Source organism: Suncus etruscus, chromosome 3 (genome assembly GCF_024139225.1).
Source record: "Suncus etruscus isolate mSunEtr1 chromosome 3, mSunEtr1.pri.cur, whole genome shotgun sequence".
NCBI lineage: Eukaryota > Metazoa > Chordata > Mammalia > Eulipotyphla > Soricidae > Suncus > Suncus etruscus.
In genome coordinates this window covers 42,363,368-42,370,059 of record NC_064850.1, presented here as the reverse complement: position 1 = coordinate 42,370,059, position 6,692 = coordinate 42,363,368, and positions in this window count along the sequence as shown.

Genomic DNA, 6,692 nt, shown 5'->3' with positions numbered 1-6,692 from the left:
GGGATGCTGTGGGGATCGAACTTCAGTCCATCCTCGGTCAGCACATGCAAGGTACATGCCCTACTGCTTGCACCACTGCTTTGGTTCCCCCCTTTTTTAATTCTATTCATTCTTATAAACATTGATTCTGTAGATTTTGCCCATTTCATGTAAACTCTACAATATATTAGGGCAGAATTAAAAAAACATTTTATGATAGGGAAAATATAATTACGACAGTAAGATCCAAGTTCAAAATAAACTTTAACATGATATACTCTAGACACCAGAGTTGGAAACGCACTATGTAAACGAGAATAGGCATTGTCTTAGATTGTATTAAGTGATATGAATTTCTTTATTTACATAGGTTAAAAATCACATAGCAATCAGTCATCACTAATTAACTTTTATGAGTCTATTTCCTGATCATTTCATTTGTCATTCCTTTAAGATTTGTTGAGCAAACTATATGAAATAACTTTGCTACATTTCTGTCAAAGATAGGGGTAAAGGGGAACTTGGGAACTATTGGTGGAGGGACAGACATGGTGGGGGTGTGACTGCTGTTGGGGTATGTGTGTCTGAAACAGCTGTATTATGAACAACTGTAAGTCACAGCATTTTAATAAAAATAGAATTTTAAAATAATAAAAGAAAACATTTAACAGTTATACAAACAAGTGATTATCTTTATGCATCTGTACAAATTAGGTAAAGGTTTAAAAAATAAAAAAGGTTTGGAGAGACAGGGCAATTGGCAGAGCATGTGTCTAGCACATATTAGTCCCTAAACTCAGTCCCTAGCACCACATACCTATGCCACCCTGAGTGCCACTGGGTATGTACCTGATGGCCCTAGCACCAAGAATATGTGGGAAAGTTTTGCCCAAAGATTTGCTAGAGGTAGTCCCTGTAAAACCAAAATGATGGGAGGTGGAAAAATAGCACAGTAGGAATGATGTTTGCCTTGAATGTGACCAACCTAGGTTTGATCTCAGGCATTCCACATGGTCCCCTGATCCCCCACCATGAGCAAGTCCTGAATGTAGAGCCAGGAGTAATCCCAGGGCCCAGCTGGGTGTGGTCTCCTCCCCCCCAAAATACCACACCCCCCCAAAAAAACCCCAAAATACCCACAAGGTCATGAACTAAAAATATATAAAATTCTGTGTATTTCATATTTAAAACATGTTCTCTTCAAAAGACCCCACAAAGGAAAGAGAAGCTATAGATTGGGAGAAAACAATTGCAGAGTTATATTCAATAAAGAACTGTCTTCTAGAAGGTAAATGGGTCTCAATGATAGTCAAATAAAATGATAAAAAGATAAGCAATCAATTCGAACAAACACCATAACAAAGAAGGTACAGGAACTTAAAACAAGCCCAGGAAAAGAAGCTTGCTATCATAAATCATGACAAACTGATGTTAGAATGAGCTATCACTACACACACTGTAAGTGCCATCACTAAGCTAGATAAAAACAAATGCTGATAAACATGAAGAGCCACTGGAACTCTCCTACATTGCTGAAGGGAATTGCAAAAGAAAGCACAATGTTGGAAATGTCAGCCTCTTCTATGATGAGACACACATCATCAAATGGCTCACAAATGCACTCCTAGATCCTAACCTATGAGAAATGCATCAAAGCATAGATTTGCTCAAGAGCTTTATCTAATCTGATGTTCTTCAGAGAGCTGGAGATCTCTGGAGAGCTAAACAAGGCTATCACAGTTATATGCACTAAAAATATGGTCGTGCAATGATTTTCATTTATATATATTTGCATTCAAAAGTGGACAAACAACTCATCCATGCAAGAAAGGGTGTGGATTTGAACATGAGATACATGTGTGAAGCTAAAGACTATTTGCAAGTTTTCCATTTCTGTAAAATTATATAGAAAAGAGCAAAATAACCCTGATAGGGAACAGCCAGTGAGTGGTAGGGGCTGGAACAGTGGGTAGTTTGTGGGTGATGAAATTGTCTTAACCATGAACACTGTTGTGGTTATCTACCTGGACACAAAACTTACCCAACAGCGTACTGAACATTGGCGAATATTATTGTGTATAAATTAGACTTCACTTAAGCTTATTAAAAAAAAAAGAATGCTGAAATTGAATGTCAGATGTTCCCAGGAGAGCAGGAAAAATGGGAGAATTGTGAAGGGCGCCCCATGCTGCAATATTCCAGGCCATTTTAATTATCTCGAGGAATTAATACCACAAAGGTTTTGATTAAGTTACTTGAACCCGAGGACTTGGAACCAGATGAGGAACTCCCAGCATCCTTATCACACCAGCGCCTCTCAGATGCAAGGCAGCCCTGAAGAATCGATCACCCATCCTACTGGGCTTCTGTTACAGAGTCAGGGGCCTGGTTTAGGGATGCAGGAAAGGCCACAAACTCTTCAAAGCATCACTCACTCTTCTGCAGTGCAGATGCTGAATTTGACACTCTGGACAGAGTCACCTAGACTCTCTCTTCCTGTGCATGTCTTGGGTGCAGGGGACCCCCTAACTCTACATCAGGAAAGTCTCTGAGGCTCATGAGGAAATATAGCTTCTCCTGGTTTCTGGAAAGCAGACCAGAAACACTTTTCATCAGCAAGTCAGATGCTAGGAGCACATGACGAGAACATATTTGTAACCATGATTTATCAACCCATATGTGTTACTAATAAACACTTTTTAGGATGAGGCATTGGAGTGGGAAGAGCTCTGTGCTCTGGACAGAAGGGTTTTTTCAGGCCCTTACCAATTGGTGGGTCTCAAAGTCAGCAGACTGCCCCACCTGTCTCCAGTCCTGGCCCCTCTCTTCCCAGCCCAGCGCTGCAGTCTCTGCACTGAGCTACTTATGCTATTTAAAGGAGAGGAGCGATTTCTGAGTGCAGAGCCAGGAGTAACCCCTGAGTGCCACCCGATGTGATCCAAAAACAAACAAACAAACAAAAAATAAAGTAGCAGAAACCAGGGCTGCACCATGCAATGCTGCCTTGCAATGCCTTGGTGTACTACTCCTACACCAAGCACTATTTCTATACCATGCTATGGCTGCTGCCTTGAGTTATAAGATTTGCTCCCTGCTGGTGTAGCTTCTCACTAATACTATGTTTTGTTTTGTTTTAACCCCTGCAGTGGTTGGGGGTTATTTCTGGTTCCGTGCCAGGGGTCATTCTTGGCGGTGACGAAGAGACCATCTAGGATGTCAGAGATCTAATCTGAGTCATTGCATGCAAGGCAAACTTCCTCCCTGCTGTGCTATTGCTCTGGTCCTTGTTCTCACTAGCTTTATCAAGCTAAAACTTCACCATGATGCTGTTGTCTTGATTTCCCACTTCCCAGCATCCTGCTGAAGGTCTAAGGCTGGATTTGACCTGACTGAGCTGTGCTAAGGGGCCCGGGAGATGGGCAGAGAGGCTTTGATTTGCATGATTTTCACTGGGACGGCTGTTGGAGCAGCTGATGACATAGATTCTTTGCTCTTCTTGTGGTTTTGGAGTCTATTCTGCCATACTCAGGGGGATCCCTCTGGGCTGGGATATTATTGCTCCTCTGTTGTGCTGGGACTCTAGCTTGAGCCTCCTGCATGCTGAGCACTGCTGAGGGGCTGAGCCTTCTCTCTTGCCCTGGGTTGGGGTGCTGAAGGAAGAGTAGTGAGTTTGTCAACCAAAAGATCATAAGTGTGTTGAGTTTGGAACAGTGGGGACACAAGGAACTGTCAAAAAAATGCTTGTGAGATTCTGGAATAATGGTAAGTAAGGGCTGTGGGAGAGATAGGTATGCTTGTGGGGAGCCTTCTCTGGCTCTCAAAGCCTGCACAGGGCAGGGATCTGGGGCCCTGCATGACCATGAGAAGGGGATCCCTGGGCATGCCTGGTGATAGTTTTGAGAACCTTGGGGTCCTTCTGTTGACTATTCTTGCAGGCACCCCACTTACAGCCAAAGTGGATTCTTCCTGTGGTTGGGTGATTCCCCAGCTCAGTACCTGGATGGGTGTTCTGTCACCCCAGTGGGTGAGGATCCCAAGGAACAGGCTAGAGAAGCTGGCTAGGTGGCCCTAGAGGCTTGTCTGCAAGATGGTTCAGCCAGGTCACTGCAAGAAGCTTTTGTTTTGTTTTATTTGTTCTTTTTTTTTTCTTTTTTAATCATATCTGGCAGGAGTGCTCAGGGGGTTTACTCCTGGCTCTGCACTAAGAAATCACTCTTGGCAGACTTGGGGGACCCTGTGGGATGCTGGTGGTCAAACCTGGGTCAACAGTGTGCAAGGCAAACACCCTCCCTGCTATGCTATCTCTCTGACCCACTAGGAGCTTTTAGAGACACAAATTTCATTTCAGAGCTAGAAGGCAGGACCAGGAAGCAGCCTAGGGATCACTGAGCATTGAGTGTGGCCCTGAAGGTCCCTAACACTCTGGAGGTAGCCCCAAGATCTCTTGCCCTTGAACTCACAGCCAGATTAGCCAAGAATCACTGAGGGTCCCTTCCCCATTTCCTGAGTATGGCTTGGGACACCCCTACACCCTAAGCAAGGGGAGTGGAGGGAGAGATTGGGGCTTAGGGTAATGGGGCTGGAGACAGGCCAGAGTCAGGGTTTAAGGTGAATTGGTGTGATTAGAGGCTGGCTGGAGAGTGAGGCGCTGTGATCCACAGAGCATGGGGTTCAGGGGAAAGAAAGGGGGCAGTAGTGAGACCACAGCCTTGAGAAGTATAGACCCTGCCATGTTGCTGATATGCTGGGGGCTGCGGTTCTCCTCACCCATCCCTGGGGGCTTCCAGATGCCCTGTGGTGCCTCCCTCACTCCCCCAGCCTGGGGACCACACAGGGAAACTCACATGGCAGCCATTCTGGACCCCACGCCTCTCAGGGCCCCCCCCTCCAGGCCCCTGCTGGGCTTATCTGGCCTAGTCCTGGTATGGGGTGGGGGAAGGACCAAAGCCTGGGTGGGAAATTATGCATTGCCGGCTGCCTAATCAAAAGCACAGCCCTTCGAAAGGGTGGATAAGGCAATTCTATGATTGGTTTCAATTAAAGATTTGCTACTATTTGATTAAGATGTATTATTGATTTGGGATCATTCCAAGTGAGCCCCGCTGGCTTCCTGAGGCCGGAGCTGGGGATTGACGGGCGCCGGGCAGGCTGGAGCTCGGGGCCACAGGCACGTCTGTGAACTTAGCTGTGACCAGGTGTCTCCTCTGGTCAAGGCTTTGTGGCTTCTGGAAGGGTCCACAGAAGTGAGGTGTGTTTGCATCAAGCCCAGATGTGGCATGAGGTGGCCTGCATCCTGTTACCCAGTGTGCTCTGGGAGTGGGGTTTACCTCTGGAGTCCACCCTGGCCTTCTCAGGCCCTCCTAAACCTCCTCACAGCACTTACCTATCTTTTGGTAAGTCTAGCGGAGTGGAGTGTGCCTAGTGCTGGATAGGCAATGGGGCAGCCATATGTGAGTCTGGAGAGGCCAAGTGGCCACCCTGATTCTACTCTCAAATCCAGCTGCTCATGTAGGCCTGAGGGCCTGACCTTGGAGTGGAGAGGACAGAGGCCCTAATGCTAGTCCTTCCACACAAGGGCTCCTGCTCAGAGGGGGTGTCTCTGGGGAAGCCCCTACCCCCAACTGCTACCAGGTAGGGCACAGACTCATTCCCTTTCCATGTGGGGAGACCCCAGCCACAAGACACCAGAGTTCACACTACCCTAGTGTGAGCACCTCAGGGCTCACAGCCTGCTTCTTCTATATATACAGCTGTGAGTTCCTATGTGGAAGAGATGGAGATAGAGTGTAGGGTATGTGTGTCTAGGTCAGTACCTGAGAGTAAAGGACCCCTGCAGACTGGGCACAGGTAAGAGGTTGTCACCTTTGCCCTTTGCCGGAATCTGGCTGCCTTAAATTGGGCCTCCTTTTTGGCTCTAAGCCTGTGTATGAACTCCTGCATCACTCAATTCAGATTCTGTGTATTAAACACCCTTTAGCCAGAGCTCTGGTGGGGACTGTGGATCCCCATCAGGACAGGGTGTAGGGAGAGGACAGGCCAAGCCCCATTCAGTGTGCCCCTGTGAGAAGTAGCCATAGGTCTGGGTGTGAGGCTAGGAGTGTGGCTAGGAGTTGAGTCTTATTGCCCAGGCTACTGTGTGGAGTTCTTGGGGATAAGCCTATCTGGTGTGGATCAAGACCACATGAATGCCCCATGGCTTAGTCTAAGTCTAACACGGGCTCAGACTGGGACCTTACAAGGCTGAAGGAAACATGTCCCTCCATCCTCCCTGAGAGGTGGGTTCCCTCAGAGAGGCCCAAGACACGTCAGGTCCAGCTGAGCTATGTCACAAACCTGGGGAAATTCTCTGGCCCATCTAAGTTAGTTCTTAACTTTGATCTTGAGCCAGACCATCTGCCCTTGACTTGGTAGCCCCTGCTAGCAGTATTTCAGCACCTAGGTGGTTACTGTAGCTTCTGCCTCTTGGTCTAGTAGGCCTGGCCCTTAGGTACTGAGACCCCAGTTCTGCTTTCTGTAGTGGCAGCAGCTGCTTCCAAACCTTGACCCAATTTTCACTTCCTGCCTGGAGGTCCATCAGCAAACCCATTCCCCCATGGCATCTGAAGAGAGCTAACTTGCTGCCACTTCCTGTGTCACAGACAGACTCATCCCCTGCAGCAGCAGCAGCAACCCTGGAGCAACTCTGGGCTAGGGCTGTGTCTGTCCTCATCACC